Below are 17,608 nucleotides of genomic sequence, written 5' to 3' on the forward strand. Positions count from 1 at the left end.
TCGAAACTGTTCTCCATCTCCTGCAGCGAGTAAGATGTGTCTACGAGGGAGAATATATATATATATATATACACCGCTGATACAATTTGACTCCTCACTCTTGTACTTTCTTGTACAATTGGCATTGTTAGTTGGCGAATCACAATTTCTTCCGGTTTCTCCCGCCCATCCCTCCACAACCCCCACCCCTCGCCAGCTTTTCTTTTCACTTGTTCCACTGACTCGAGCATTCGCGACCGCAAGGTAAGCAGACAGCTTGCTAAAGATGCTAATTAACCAAGTTTCAGTCTTAACAAAGTTTTTCGATTAGCCAGTAAATTGTTGTAGAAATGCGGGTGCCTTGACCGCGCGCGCGAGTCTTCTTATTATCTCCGCGAGGAAATCTCGAATTGCACTCCGACTGCGAGTTTCGCGAGTAAAACTGTGAAAGGCTAATAACAATAATAGTTGGTTACGCTCTTTGTGTTCCTCTCGACAGTAGCAGGAAGGCCTGGATGGAAATTCTATAGCACTCTCGTGAATTTTGACGTAATGAAACAAGTACGAATCAGAGTGGTTGCACTATATATATATATATTATATATAGAGAGATATACTTATATAAAAGAGATAAATTTACAGAAATTGGAGAGAGAAAGAGAGAAACGCGTATGATCCCCGGATCACGAAAATCCTGGACGACGACGTGCTTGGATCAGCTGGATTCCCGCAAGGAAAGCTCCCATGCGTCGACAGGCGGTTTTCAAACGCGACAAATCGTCACGTTACTTTTTCTCTCCTCTGCTCTCTCCACGGGATCTTTTTTCATCCGAGTCGCGTCAATTTTTCGTTATTCTCGTTAGAGAGCGAAACTCTCTTTCTCTCTCTCTCTCTCTCTATATATATATATATATATACTGCAGCATTGCTCCGGTATGCGTCTGACGGTAAACTTAAACCTGTTCTCCGCGAGCAGGGGAGAAAATGGAGAGCGATGAGTATAGAGAAAATAGACGGTGGAAAATAATCAAAGGAGCTATATTAAATAGAAAAGGCAAGGTAGCTCTTTGGGAAATAACTCTCGACACATTGTGCGCAGTAGCCGAGAGTGGCTGAAACAAAAGGAGGAGAGAGTGCTCGTACGAGGCAGGATTTCCGAGCGAGTGGGCTATCCGTTTCTCTCGTCGGCTTATATCTCTCTGATGCGATCTGCCTCCAATTTCTCTTCTTTTCTCTCCTCTCTTTTTTCTCTCTTATTCTTCTGCCTCTTTTTTGCTCCTTTTCACTCTCTAGCCCGTTCGATGGATGGAGTCGCTGTGTCGAAAAGAGGTAGGAAAAATAAACGAGCGAGATGAAGAAAAACGGTTAGGAAGGAGCGTATAGAGTAGCGAAGGTGAGGGGAGGGGGTGTGGGGTGTGGGGGGGGGGGGGGGGTAGCTGGGTGGCACGGCTGCTCGATAGGAAATATACGGTAGCTCGTTCAAGTGAAGTATTTCAATGAATATGAAAGTGACGGGCGCGTAAGCCAGGGTAAATTTATCTGACCTCCTGGATATATCCCCGTGTCCACGGGAACGGACAGACAGCGAGGAGCGCGTCTCTCCTCGCCCGGCACCCCGATAACTCTCCCTCGCTCTCGTTCCAATTGCAACTGCGTCAAAATCTATGCTCTGTTGTATGGTTCTACACAGTGGCTAAATATTTACACGTTTTTTCTTCTGTATTTTATTTCATAACGAGCTGTGATAACGATAGCAAAGTTTTATGAGTATGGATGGAATATATGTTAAGAGGGAGAGGGGGGGGGGGGGGGGGTAGAGGCCTCAGAGCGTGACAAATGCTTGGACAAACTGAGCGTTTGTAGTGCTTATTGTCGTAGGCATAGGCCACGTGGCAGGGAGTGTACGCTTGAAAATTCGTTTTTTCATGCTCGATGGAGATGGAACGAGGGGTATATGGGTATGGGTGACGCGGAGACAGCCATGGACACGCCTGCACAGAAACGTCACTCAGGCTTATGGATCAAGATGTTATCTCGTACTCGGGTGCAGAGGTCTCATGCGCCTTGGCGCTGCCCGCATACCGTTAACTAATTATTTCGCTCACCCTCTCGACTTTTCAGAGATCCAGTTCAGAGATCACGCACGTCGATAAGATGCTCGATGCTTTTCTCGTATACAAATATATGTATGCTGTATGGTATAGAGTACGTCACACACTCTCTCTTGCCATGGCAGCCTCCACAGGAGTTGAATTCTTTTTAGGTCCACTAGAACGAAAGAAAAGACTATCATCAGGATTCGGTGGCACTGTCCTGGAAAGGTCAAACCGTTCGAATTTCGTATTATGCTCGCGGCTTGAAAATTCACGTAGGAGGATTAAATTCAGTCCTTTCTCTGTATATGTAGAGGCATATATGTATATATATCTGTTGCACGTGCTACAATTGGGCGATATTAGCGAGAGCTCTCTGACAATAATCATGCATCCCTCTCTTGGTTGGTGGTCGAGATGGTTCGGGTGGAAGTAGCGAGTGTGTGAGGGTGTAGGAGGAGAGGACCGGGGGGGGGGGGGGGACTGTGGCTGACGACGGGCATCGAGAGAGTTCTCTCTATCGGATAATTAGCCGGTGATTACGTGGTAGTCATTCGGGCGAATATCAGTGCCCTCGGGTTTCCCTCCGGCCCTCTCTCCCATTCGCAAATACACACACATACACACGAGCACAAAACAGGCAAGAGGTTCCCATCCAATTCAGTCTTCTCTGCAGCTATTACGGTATTAGTTACTTTGCGATTCGAAAATTTTCGCCCAGTCTTTCAATCTTCCACATTAGCCTCCATTCTATATATATTTATGTACATATATATGTATACAGTAACAATGCAGACTCTCCATCGGCCACTGATAAAGGCCTCGAGATCCCCTTAATGTCCGGTTCGCTTGACATTCGCACGTAATACAGCCACTCCATAGCGTACTTCCTGCATCTCGATACTGGATGCACCGTTGGTTAGCATTATATTCGATTCGTGCAAAGCTACGTGTCCTATTTACTCATCTCACCCCGTGCTTCGACAAAGGATTCCAAAGATTATATTTTCAGAAAAGAAAAGAAAAAATTTAATCATTCTCGCGTACTATCAAACTGTATATAAGATTAATATCGTAATAGCTAACGAGGAACAAGGGAATTTCTAAAAAAATCCTCGACAAATAGAGAAGCGCGCTCTCTCGACTCGCGGCCCATCAAACAACCACCTCATTATCATTCGATTCACGATCCTGAGACTGTAGAGATTTGCTAAAAGGGAGCCGCTTATCGCGCCGCGCTTGTACTTCATTTTTTGTATTTTTCTTTTTTTTTTTTTGCAAACTTGCCATGGCCAGTTTTGCCGGTCGATGCCGAAAGAGCTGCTGATTGCGAGGATCGGAGGGGGTGGGGGTATCCGAGAGAGAGGGAGAGAGAGGGTCGCTTACGTCACGAGCAGGAGGCATTCAGATTGAAGAGCGTCCGATGACTCTTGAAATTCGCATTGCCATTAATAACGAATCCTGTCCTGTCCCCCAAGCGCGTCCTCGTCATCGCGTCAGTCCAGCTCGTTCAACTTTCCTTCCGAAATTACCTTACAACCAATTGTCAAACGCGCGTTCCATTTTATTCACTGTATATTTCTCTTGTAATTTAATTGATACTGGATGTATATATATATATATATGTGTGTGTGTGTGTGTGTGTGTGTGAGGCACTGAGCGAGAGGTAAGCGAAACAATGCTGCGCCTCTACTGTACTATACTATATATATATATATATAGTACACTACAGTCTAGACTATAGCATTATATATCGGGCGTACGACCATGGGGGCTCTTGCATGCATCCGCAGCCGCAAATATAATTACTGGCGTTTAAGCCGTTTCCATTGTGAATAAAACGCTTGACTTGTTCCGACGTGGCGTGGCGTGGCATGGCGTGGAGTGCGAGAAGTACTTGGAGTGCGTGCAGGCAGGCGTCCCGAGGACCCAGGGAAATTAGGAGGGGAGCAAGGGCCCGCTCGGCACACGCCAATGCTTCGTGCCTCCCCCGCACTTCATTGTTCGAATCTCTCGTGCTGGTTGAAATCGATGCCACCCCCGACCGTGCCACCGTTACAAGAATTCTACTCTCGCACCGATCAACCGCGGATTTAATCTTACAGATTAGCTCTCTCTCTCTCTCTCTCTCTCTCTCTCTTTCTCTCTATATATATTTATATTTATGCGCGCTTGTGTGCGTGTGTGTGTGTGGAAAGAATAGTTTAGCTGTTTCGATCGATTCCTTTTTCTCTTTTACTCGCCTTTGATCGCGACGAAAGCTTTCGAGTCTCGACAATATCATTAAATATTGAATAGGCTGATATGGTATTGTGCATGCCTTGGTTACACGCCGATTCAATAACATCGTTGAAATCTGCTCGAGAGCCTCTTCGAAATAAAGTCACCCTACTCTTTCTCCTTGTTAAGAGGCAGAGAGAGAGAGAGAGAGAGAGAGAGAGAGAGAGAGAGAGAGAGAGGGAATGCTTGCAATACGATTCCATTATGAACTTGGAGTGCTTTTCGTGTTAAAAAGAGGGAGGGTTTCGTCTTAAATTGTTTTCGTGAAAATTCACAGCCGTCACTTCGCACGTTTTCTGCTGCCTTTGACTTTACCAATTGCTCGACGTGCTATATATATATATATATATATATATAGTTCTTTGTACGATTGATCATCGATCGAAAGAAATTTGTATACTATGTATATTGTACACGAGCTTCCTAGGAGAGAAACGAGAGCGCGTTGTATAGCGAGCGAAACGTTAGACGCGTCCTCTCGTGTTCTCCTGAAACGTTTAATACCACTTTCACGCTTTTATAAGCGGAAGCGTGTAATTTTCCTGCGGCTCCGGCTTTGGACTTGGGGATAAGCAGCAGGTTTTCTAGTTAAGTGGACCACAAAATTCGGCCAAGCCTATATAAAGCTTCTTGGAGATCGACGCTGATCAGTCGAGCTTCGGCTCTCTCCACGTCTATAGCTATCCCATGAAAATTTGTGTTAATTGTATACATAGAAGAAAGGTGGATATATAGATATATTAAAGACACGGTAAAAAGGTACAGAGAGCAGAGACGCGCAGTGGTGGTGGTGGTAGTAGTAGTGATATGGTGATGGTTCGCAAGGCTCGAGGATGTTGGTGCACTCGATGCAAGTGGAACTGGAACGAGGCGAATGCCTGCATTTACGTACGCTTGCTACGATAATGCCAGTAAATGATGATGGAAGTTTGTCGACTCCCGAGTTCCAGATGCCTCGCTGTACGGCTCGTTGCTCTGATAACTTGGCCTTCTTGCTGCTTGCTCGCTTCCTCCGCTCGCTCAATTTACTCAATGATCGTCGGACAATCGTTTTTCTCATTCGTCAACTACCCACAACTACAACACCAACAACAGGGACAATTATTCTCTTAAATTACTGGATTTTTCACATCAAGTTTGTTTTCTTGAGATTGTTGAATATCGGTTGAGAAGATGGAAGGAGGAGGAGGGAAAGTGGAAGAAGTAGAAGAAGGAGGAGGAGGAGGACGTAGAGCTCGAGTGCCATCAACGTAGCTCGTAGCATGGCTTTTGGTGTGTGGAATGGTGAAGAGGAAAGTGGGGGGGAGGGGGGGGGGGGGAGCTGCCGGCATAATAAGCTTTGTGCCCTTGCTCGCATCCACTCACGAATCGCCTGAAGAGCAGCACGAGCAAGAGGCAAAGCCACGACATTGGCATCTCCACTCATCTTCGACCTCCTCCGTCCTCGGCTAGTTTCGTCAGCTTCGTGTCTGCAATTTGCCAGACGAACAACTTCCACTACCACACTTTCAACTTTTACGTGATTTCGCGGAATCATTGAGGATATTAAGCGAATATATAGAATATAAAAGTGATAAAAGCTGATGGATAAAGCAAAAGGATGAAACATTTTCATACGATTACCCTATTCATTTTTCTCTTTCTTATTCTTCATCTACTTCTCCCTCGGTCATGTCAGTTTCAAAAGCAGCTCTCTTCTTTGCCTCGACGATCCTCGATGATACTTGTCGTTGCTGCTGCTGCTGGCAGAATGTCATAGTTTGCATTTCGCGCAGTCGAGTATCTTACATTCTGTATATATATATACACACTAGAATATAAGCCGTATAATAGCGAAGCATGTAAATATTATATTTTCATTCTCCCTAGATTGACGAGTATAAGGTTCGAGAGGTCGAAAAATAGAAAACGAGGGAAAAAACAAAACTGAAGAGAAAATATTAGTATTAGCTAATCGATATTACTTGACTTTGGGTTTGTTGGTTCGAAATTTGTAGTATGTGCGTTGCGGCAGCGCTGCGTGGGGCTGTAAGTGGGTTAAAGGCCCGCGTACAGTGTACTAGTCTGGTTGTTGGGGCTGGGGATAAAAGTACATAGCTTTGTTGGCGCTTGGAAACAATGGCAAGCGGACGGATCGTTAACCAAGTACTCGCTAGGCCGCCACCACCACGAAATATGGGAAGCGAGGCAAGGAACGCGTAATCCGGATATAAGTCAGAAATTTACTTGTGTACACGGACCTCGTGTATACAACGAAGCTTTCCGCTTTCCAATCAGCCTCCAAATCAATGGATTGTGTTCAGCCTAACATAAATATCAATTATATATATACATATATTTTTTAATGACAATTTTATTGCTGGATATTGCGTAATATTGTCGCAATGTTGTCATTTTTACTCTTGAATGGTTGGCTGGAAAGAGGAAGGAAGAAAGGGTAGGAGAGAGAGAGAGAGAGAGAGAGAGAGGTAGGTAGGTGAAAGAGGGAGAAGTGAAAGGGAAGGTAAAAGCAGGAACGAAGAGTAGCTCGTAGCAGAGAGTGAGTGGAATGAAATGGAAGCTCATGGGCGAACACAGAGTTGAAGCAGGAGAGGTGGGTCTGGGGCGGAGCGATTCTCGTAGGAGGGCTGAAATCCCCGGTCCGCTTATTTGGAGGGTGGATCGACGCGTTCTCTTCTGCGCCGAGCGAGCGATCTTCCTAACGCGCGCTCCCCAAAACTAGCTATGCACGATCACTCGATAATACCTATGCGCGTTACCCATCTATATACCTCTATGCATATATATATATATATATATATATAGCAATGCCTAAACTATACACGATGTACTATATATGTATACACATCTATACGCGCAATTATCAATTTAATTGGATTTGCAAAAATTCCTCTTTGTTTCTTCGAAAATGTTATTCTTATTTATTCCTCCAAACCGTTCGTCTTCCAAACTGTCGAAAAGTCAGAAAAACCAAGTCAATTCGTCATGCGAATTGCTACTGTGTCGAAGAGATCGTCAAGGATTCTATAGCACGCGTACGATGAATGCGTGTAACATATATACATCCGTCCGTAGCTATTCGCCTCTTTTAATTCCGAACGCCCGCCACGTGCAGAAGCATTGAGCTAGAAGCGATTCGATTCGATACACGAATGTTTTGTCGACTGCGTGAAATAACGCTCTCATTCGAAAAAAGCTATTAAACTTTTTCCTATATGTCACAAGGGAGAAAGTATTTCATCGCAGAAATTTCGATAATCCCATGCAATAGTCTATATAGTTATACATTTTATACAATTTGACTCGTGATTTTCTCGAATCACGAAAAACGAGAAGAAACTTGAAATCCCGTTGAATTCCTATTGTATACTTAAACTGGCAAATGGCATATAAATATATAAAACTGAAAAAAGTGATCTCCTTGTTTCATTGACTTTTCATTAACGCCACTACACGCGATTGAATTTTCCACAGAAAAGAGATTTGTATAGATATATAAAACTCGGAAAAAATACTAGTATTAGCTATACGTATCTGTAATTTATATATATATATATATATATATATATATATATATATAATTGTGGAGGGTGGATATTTCCGAGGGCCAGGTCGTGTAACGAGTCAGAACGGTAAGCTGGAGATGAGTTTGACGTGGGGTGCGTTTTAAAGTGTCCGACGTTTTCTCGCGTGCTGTAGTTGTACGCGAGCTGTATATGGTGTACCGAGGCTGCACCGAGTGTACGCATGTAAATGACAAGGGAGGGTGCGCGAATTACGGCGGTGGTGAAGGTGGGAAAGGGAGACGGGGAGAAGAAATACGGTGGTTGTAGACTGGATGGAACGAGATGGTGCAGGAGCGAGCATCGGTGGAAAGAGAGAAACGTGTAGTAGGCAGTAGTCGCGTTATTTCCGGTCGAGTGATCGCTGCGCCTGGCAGCTGTGGAGTTTGCGGGAAAACGAGGTTGTGTGGCGGGTGGTGGTAACAGTGGCGGTGGCGGTGGCGGTGGCGGTAGCGGTAGCGGTGGCGACGGCGACGGCGATGGCGTTACAGTAACCAGTATTATACCCATGCAGTACCGTCGATGAAAATTCGAACAGGAACGGGGAATTGTTGCTGCACATTTACGCCTTCCTCCTCCAACCCCCAACCCCTCCCCTCCCCTCCCCTCTTACAACCCTCTCCCATACCCACTCGCCCCCTAAACCATCCTCTCTCTCTCTCTCTCTCTCTCTCTCTCTCTCTCTTCGTCTCTCTTCAGCATCTCTTTTATCCTCTCCAATCGTCGAGTCCACTCGCTCCCTAATTCGATTAGTTTAAATTGCTATTAAAACAATGATATTACCTTTGCACGTACATCCATCTAACCAAATAGCACCTGGTTAATTCGATTTAAACTATTCTCAAAAGATTTCAAGTTCTTTCCTAGGTGATCTGAGGATTGGTAAGTTTTATAAATAGAAAATTAGAAACTAAATGGTTCTTAGCCAATGTATCTACACATTTACACGTTCCTTCCAGTTCTATTCTAGGTCCATTCGCCTCCTAAACTTATTCTTCATGGTCTCTCTTCAGCATCTCTTTTACCCTAAAGTTCACTCGGTACTTAATTGGACTAGATTAAAATACCATTAAAACAATGATAATACCAGTGCACGTACATCCAGCTAACCAAGTAGCACCTCGTTACTTCGATTTATTCAATTCCCAAAACATTCCAAGGTCTTTTCTACAGGTGAACCAAGGAATGGTATATGTTGCATATAAAGAAAGCCCGAAACTAAATGATTTCAAACCAAAGTACCTACACATTTACACATTCCCCCACCTTCTTCCTCCACGATATCTCTACATTCCACATTTTATCCTCGAGTCCACTAATTCCCCAATTTGCCTACTTTAAAATACCATGAAAAAGACAATACTAGACCTGTTCACGCGCATGCACCAACACAATATCACCCCTCGTCGACTCGATTTTTTCTCTGACAAAAACATTCCAACTAAAGTCTCCTTCCTATAGGTTTACCAAGGATTGATACCAGGAATTATATATATAGTACCAAGAGAAAAAGGAAAAGCGAGTGGTTGTTGGGCAAGACGGAAATAAGGCATCGAGTCGATTTGGTATCTGAGTTATGGGGCGAGTTGTAACGCACTGGAACACGTATTCGTGCGGGATCACGGGTCACTCCGTCATCGACGCGTCACCACGCGCTATCCTTATTGGACTTGTTCCGCTTCGATGAACATGTACTTTTTTCTTTCTTAGCCCCCTTTCAGCCCCCTAACCGCCCCCAGTAGGAGACTGAAGAGAGGGAGAGAGAGAGAGAGAGAACGAGCAGGGATCGAGCGAGCTAGGCCAAGTCAGTGTGAAATTCGCCAGCCCTTATTAAAGCCTACACCCTCGCGCTGTATCCACCGCAGATCCTATAAGTGCCACTATTGTTAGGGACCGTCTTCGCGCATGAGCGAATACGTGCCGTGCCGCGTCGCGCAGTCTTTGTTTATTTCGATACATGCTCCTAATCCGACACAGGTTCCCCCCACCCCCCTCCTCTCCCCTCTTTTTATATCTCTTCCACACTTCAAAACGAAGCACCGCTGCTTCTTCTCCAACTTTTTCTCTCGCTTTTTTCTCCTCGAACCAGTCGACGTTTTCAGTGATATATATATATATATACACAAGACAGAGAACGGATCGACGACGAGGCAGCAGCACGCGGTCTGTGTAACTAAATTTAAAATTTTTACTTACTTCCAGGCTACTGCTCACCCCTCGGCCATCATTACCCGCTGCAATCAGCGACGCTATCCACACCGATATCCCTGCTGCTGTTCTCTGCTACCCCTCCCCCTCCCCCTCGCGCCCCCCCCGTCTACACGGGCAGCAGCCCCCGACGATTTTCTTTCCTTGCCGAATTGCCTATAACTGGATTAACTGCAGCTATTTGATAAACGGCCAATGCTTGCCGGCAATAAAATCGGGGAGAGATCCAGATCGCCTCGGGCTAATAGACGAGGCAAAATGTCGTCGTTGATTGCTAGTTCTCGACGTCGCACGGACGGAGGTGCAGGCCCGGCCGCGTGTACACGCGCGCATACGCAATTCTGTGTATAGCTGATAGTGAGTTTGCTAAACTGATGATAATCAGTATAGTAGAGGGTAAATAAGGAACATTCGACGCTCTTCGGCCGTCGGATGAATTTTAGTTTGTTGTATATATATATATATATGTAGTAGAGGACGATCTGTCAATTGGATAAATAAAGGGAGGAGCGATCGACTGGTCGAGACTCTCGTTGCAAAGTGACCGCGGCAAGATCGATCCTTGAGAAAATATGGGAAAATACGACGATGGAATTATAGCATTATGGATATATCGCAGAATGGGGCTGTGCGCTGGTGAAACGGCTCTCGATGCGAACCGAGCGAAAACTTGCGATTGCAAAAACTTGTCTGGTCTCCGAGACAAAAGAAAGAACTTTTCCAAATGGTAAAAGTAGCTGGGCGACTTTTCTATTTCATTCTTCTCCCCCCTTTTGTGCCTCTGCTTCTTCCGAGTTGCGAGTTGAGAAACTTTAGCCGCATCGCTTAAACGGTTAATTCGCATTTTTCACAATCTCGTGGATACTGAGTTTGTTGCTGTAAAAGAATGGAGAATGAGCGATTGATCGGTAGATTAATTATTATTTTCTAACGGGATATGCATATTTATATTGGAAATGTTGATGGAGGTAGAAGAGAATGACGTTAAGAGGGTCACTTAACACTATCATCATTATTTTTTCACTCCTTTTTCTAAGCTACAATGGATAATACAGTTTGAATATCCATAATCTCGCGAATATTGGATAATAAACTGCTGTAAAATAGTAAAAAATCGTGCATAAATAGTTCAAACGATTAGAAGATTAATAATTATTATAAATATATGTATATATAAATTGGAAATATTGAGGAAGAAAGAAAAGAACGTTGGAGAGAAAAAAGGTGGAAAGGAGACAGAGGTGGAATAGGAGAAGAGTATAGCTGTTGAGAGGGCGACTGCCCTCCTCTTCTCCGCGCTTGGCTGACTACAGACCACGGAGTTGAATCAATTAAAGTTTAATCCGGAACTGGGAACGAGGGAAACCGGGGTCCCGAGAACGACCTCCTCTTTTTCTTCCCCTTCAGGGGAGGGAGGAAGAGAGCTCGGCGAGACGCGTTCTACCCTTCTAATAGTAGGGGTGGGGGGATTGTGTGGAGAGAGAGAAAGAGAGAGAGAACAAAGATATTATGTTCGAACAGACAGACGAACAGAAGAGTTGGGACAGGAGAGAAAACGAGGCCTAACCTAGATACAGGAGAAAGTTAAAGGCGACTATAAAACGGGGTGGGAGTGAGGGAAGAGAGAGAGAGAGAGAGAGAGAGAGAGAGAGAGAGAAAGAGTGTAGAGCGAGGAAAATAGGGGCGGTGGGTTTTTGCCGAATAGGGGGCACCCAAACTGTATCGCTTACGTGCTAGGGGCTCCTTCACAATGGAGACCCGCTGTAAGCGGAAAGAATAGTTATCCGTAATATGGGGTGACGCGTGCTGATGAGTCGAGCCGGAAGTTTCGATCGCTTGCATCCTCGAGGGGGCTCCGTCCACCCCCTCGTTAAAAACGACGCGATCTACGACTGGCCAAGCGCGCGACATCGATCTTGCCACCCCTGCAAACAGATTAAGCGCCCGTTTCATGCCATGACATTTTTCTTTATCGAAGCTACTTCTCCTTCCCTCCCACTCTCTCATATATATATATATATAGAGGATTTTTCTTTTTCCACCTCGATTGCTCCGCTCTCCTCTCTAGCCACGCGTAAACGCAAACGTACAGTCCGAATCGTCGCTATTCCTCTCCTCCTCCTCCTTCTTTCTTCTTCTTCTCTTTCTTCTTAAAAATAGCTCCATTTTCTTCCCTGCTCTATATATATGTACTATATATAGCAGTTTCAGGGAAGAGAGATGAGAGAGAATGCACCGTTGATTATATTTCACAGCTAACTAGTCTATTACCTTGGAAATTGGGTGGGTGACGTCGAGCACTCATTTTCCACGTGTACGGCATAATTGAACAAGTTTTCGTTTTCTTTTTTTTTCTCCTTCTTTCAAGGAGAGAAAAGTTGCATCGCGTTTGGCTCGTCGAAGGAATACAGCGCGCAGCTGAGTTAAGTAAGTAGGTATAAAGCGAGGAAGTTTTGGTTGGTGCGTGTGCTCGACGTAGATCGCAATGTAGCGGCAGGTCACAGGCCATTAAATCTCAGACTCGCCACAATAAGGCACGGCACGCTCCGTCGTTTCAGGCGTTCCAGCCGTTTTCAGGCAGCGGGTAACCACTATTACCGAGCCAATGAGCCGATTCACCGGATTCGGTCGTTCCGGATTCTCGATTCGCCCGGGGCCCGCGGCTCCTTCTTTTCTCGATTTTCCGAATATATGCTAATTTCTTTGGCAAGCGTGGTGCGTTCGTGGTACGATGTTGTGTTAGAGGGGGGTGGGGGGGGGGGGGGTCGCGTGGTGGTTCGACTTTGTGTACGGCAAGGCGAGAGACCGAGCGTAGCGAGGCGCGTTGAGATGTGGCGTGGCGTGGCGTGGCGTGGGGTGAGGTGGAACGGCCTGGAACATGGGATGGTGGTAGAGCGTGCGAGGTCGTGGTTGGGTAGGTATATTACTAGCGTTACGTCGCTAGCGACCCGGCTGTCGCTATAATCTGTTTATAAAACAATTTGCGGGCCAAGTGATGCGTGAGATACAATATATCTGCAAACATTGTTAGCATCGGACGAGTATTGCGGAGAAGAGCAGAGTGGAGTGGGGAGGGGATAGCGGGGGGATGGTTGGTAGTCCAAAACGCGCTATCCTGAAGATGAACCATCAGGGTGCGGAGCAGGGAATCGCGGCTTCGTCCCATGATTCATCGTGATTTAATAACCGCGAGTCCATTTTCTCTCCGACTCCTCCACGGCATCGATCAAACTTCCTCGTCGACGAATCGCCCCCAACCTCCCCCCTCCTTCTGTGCCTCCCCACCAGATATATGCTCCTTTCCTGAAAAGACCATTGTCATTTTTAATTGGAACGACCGTTCCGCGTAAGAGTCTGAAATGCAAAGGGTGAGGAATTTTCTTGACGCTTTAATTAATTGGAGGTCGAGATTCGGTTATTAGCAGCGATTAGTTTACGTGCCAATGCTCGTATTTTTCGAAACGTGAAACACGAAGAGGGGCTAAAATATCGCAACTGCGTCCGAGCGTCCGGCGACCGATGATGGACAAAATGCGCGTCACTGAATCTCTCTCTCTCTCTCTCTCTCTCTATAGAGTACATACACACAAACAAACACGCACGTTGCACTGTTTCCTCTCTGTCGGTTCATAGGTGTAACCGACACCTTTTCGCTCCCTATCTACAATGCTAGCTCCCCCCCCCCCCCGCACAGCCGTCATCCTTTCGCAACGTTGCAACGATGTTCTGCGTGACGCTATACACTTCACGCAACAATAATTTCATCGTTATTTTTATAAATTGGCCGGCCGGGTTAACGCTCCAAGTAGCCAGCTCGTCAGATTACAGCTTTTTGCGAAATCAAACTTTACGCGATGTCCGTTCTCCGCTGTATACCTACGCGCGCGTGCTCTCTCGCAAACACAAACACACACTCGCGCACGAGCGCGTCTGCCACGACGCTCATTCATACACATAGCCGAGAGAAACGAAATTATTGCGACATCTTTGCCTAACGAGCGTCGAGTAAATTATTTACGCTGGCAAAGTGGCTTTTCCTCGGAAGGTTCCACCGCCGCGCGCTGTTTATACGAGGCAAAGTTGACTCTAACCGGGGTATACGTGTCACTCCGGCGAATCAAATGGTATCAAGTGGAAGAAAATGTTAAAGTTCAGCCTTGTCGACCGAGCATTGTTACTAATGGGAACGTTGACTGAGAGCGATAAGGGTCGAGAAAATCTCGACGGATTGAGACGTCTTTCTCGCGTAAACTCTGTATCAAATCGCGCATTATAATTGGAGCCAAATGTCTGCCACGTGGCGCAATAAAGAGCACAGTAAAACCTGCTCGTATATTATTGCAACGAAATCATAACTCTAATGCTCGATATCCAATCGAATTATACACGGGTTTTGGAGTGAGGGAGGGGGGAGAGGAGAGGGGCCTATAGGAAGAGACGAGAAGGATGATGAAGATGTGCACGGTGTGAACGTAATGTGTTGCGCGCTAGCTATATCTATATATATGTACAGTACGTGTGCCCAATCAATCCGTCCAGTTCTAACACGCACTCGTACAGCTATAGCTCGAAAGCTCTATCTTTTTATGCACGCACCGTTGGACGCCACGAGCCAGCCGCCACGAGCCACGAGCGGTCACGTGCCTTCGGCACCCACCCAGTAGCATTAGCAACCCTTCTGACCCACCCCCCCCTCACCCCTCCTCTTCCTGCCCCTCGACTCTCCTCCGCAACATTCACATATATTTCTCGCGCAAACGATCCAGCCTTATCCCGCGTGTCACAGCATCGACGCTGTTGTACAATCGCAAAATTACCAATCCCCCCCCCCCCTCCCAACATTTCGCAATTTCAAACGTTAACGCTCGCTCGACGAGGCAGCTTTGTTCTTGCACAACATAAAAATGGCAGTCGATGGGAAAATGCAATTGGCTGGAAACACGAGTCCCTGCTGCTTTAATAAAAAGCTCTGTAGTACTTGGGTCGTTCCAATCTTGTTCGGGAGGTATTTTCGGAATGTTTGGCGAAACGTGGATCGAGCATCGGGATAGTTGCTTGGCTATTAAAATGCGAGAGGTAGCGAGGAAAGTAGGCGCGTGGCAGTTTCATTTTCAGCCCGTTAACGCGATCGTGCAACATGTTAAACTGTCGTCGAGTTGCGTTGAACTTTTTTTTTTCCAGCTGCATGAATATGGTAGTTGGTGGTGCAGCACGTTAGGCCAGAGAGAGAGAGAGAGAGAGAGAGAGAGAGAGAGGACGGAAGCTGGGTCCCGTGATGTTTTTCAGGGAGGGTGCAGACGTTAATTTGAAAAAGGGCGCCGCCGTTGCGTTTGGGCCACGCGGGCCACGGGCGACGGGAAAAAGGGTGAGTGGGTGAGTTGTGGACGGTGAGGCAGCGGTGGCGTCGACGACGACGGCGGCGTCGGCGACGGGTCCGCGTAATATAATTCAGTAAGTTTATGACTGGCCCGGGGGAACGATGGCGGTTTGCATATAACCAGGGGTAAGTTCTCAGCGCTCTGGCTGAGGTATAGAGAGGGAAGGGAAGGGAGGGGGGGGGGGGGGGGTAGAGAGAAAGAGAGGAGAGGCGTGGTGTTCCGCAAGGGGTGAAACGGGCTCGCAGGGTACGGCTTGGCCGTATTTCTTGTCTGGTGAGCTTTACGGTGCTGCGTTGCGTTATGACCGTCGAATAGATTATCATTCTTCCATCTCTCTCCCTTTACTACCACCCCTACTCTTTTTCCGCCTTCCTTCTTATTCCTTCTAGCATATCTCTGCCTGCTCCCCCCTCCACCACCACCACCAAAACTCCTCTCCTTGCAAAGACATGCAAAGTAGGACGTACCGATCCCCACGAAGTCGCTTGCCTCCAGCTTTTCCCAGAGCATCCCTCTACCAATACCGATATACCAATGGCCCAACAACGCACACGCTCGTATCGTATCGTCGGTGAAAGAGAAAAACCAGCAGCCACGCCAAACTGATAGTATACTCCGTAGGTACATGTGCTTCTCTCCTCTATACATGTATGTATATAAATATCTCAACAGTACGCAAAGCAAAGGCATCGATTTTCGTTGAAACAGCTTTTTCGCGAAAAGCTATCTCTATAAATAAGCGCTCTTAATGATAATGCACGGGTTTTATATAGAGACTCGTTTCCTCTTTACAAGAGGAGGATTCGTCCGGTAAGAGTCACGTATATAATTTTCAATAATATATCATAATGTTTTAACAGGGACAGTTACTTTTCTATAGCTAAAAGTATTGGAATTGTACTCGAAGAGAAAATGTGTATTCTATATCAACATAGAGAGTATCGTGTAATATATATGTATATACACATTGTACATACAGAGAGTACATGTAGAATCCCTGCCGGTGGGATCTCATCTTATGTGTTGCGCAACATTGGCCGCCATCGTTGTAACAAGTCAGGCGGAATTAATTTGAATGTTTTTTGAGCGACACGACCTGGGGCTTTCGTCTCGTAAGAAACGCGTTCGTCGCCCAGCAGCCAGGTCACCCCATTTTCTCCTACCACCACCACCACCCCCTCCCCCACAACCACCACCTCGTAAGCCTCGCAAAAGGGAAAACTGGCCGCGACTCGTAAAACTGCTGCTTTGCTTCGTTTTACAGCGAAAAATAATGTGACTCGATCATATATTTCTCCACTTGTGTACATATATATATATATATATATATATATATATCGTTTTTATATATACAAATGTGTACGTATTACAGGTACAAGGTGCGAGCGAGTGGGAAGCTTTTTACACAGCGATAGCACAATGTCAATTGGCAATGGTTCGGCAACCCTCGGGATCAAGACGTTTTGCAAAGCTGAAGAGGAATGGGGCTGGGAGAGAAAAATAGGAAAAGCGAGAAAAAGCAGGAGCGTAGCTGCTGAAATAACAATAAAAAGAGACGCGTTCTCGCATTGCGAATCCCGATCAAGCTTCCCACAGTTTTCCAATTCGACCGAGTGTGGTTTTGCAACGAGTATTACCGGCATATCTCCATTTTTACGCTGAAATACGTGTAGAGACATTTTTACATCGGTGTCACACCACCAGAAGGGTTTATGTACCGAAAGTGATGGCTACATTTGTTCGTTATTTCGTCGTGTTTTTGTTTCGAGCCGACTTTATTTACGACCGGATAGCAGAGCCACAAATATGCGCGGAGATCGGCTGACACGTTTCGCTCGTGCGAGTAACGCGTATCTCGTTTTGTTTCACTCGGTCGTTCCATACTTGGCTCGAAAAACTCCCATCGCGCACCATCATCATTTTCCTGATATTTTCCTGCGCGTTTATACACCTTTACGATTATCGACTCTCTCTCTTTTTTTTTTTTTTTTTTTTTTTTTTTTTTTTGCGATGGCACTAGCATAATAAATCTGGTCGTGGTTGTTCGTTAGGGGAGGAGGGTAACACCGAAGCATTTGTCTACGTTAAGGGAATGTGAAGAGCGAAG

Source organism: Prorops nasuta, unplaced genomic scaffold (assembly GCF_024137725.1).
Source record: "Prorops nasuta isolate Cenicafe-Biocafe unplaced genomic scaffold, Cenicafe_Pnas_1.2 PNAS00015, whole genome shotgun sequence".
NCBI classification, from domain to species: domain Eukaryota; kingdom Metazoa; phylum Arthropoda; class Insecta; order Hymenoptera; family Bethylidae; genus Prorops; species Prorops nasuta.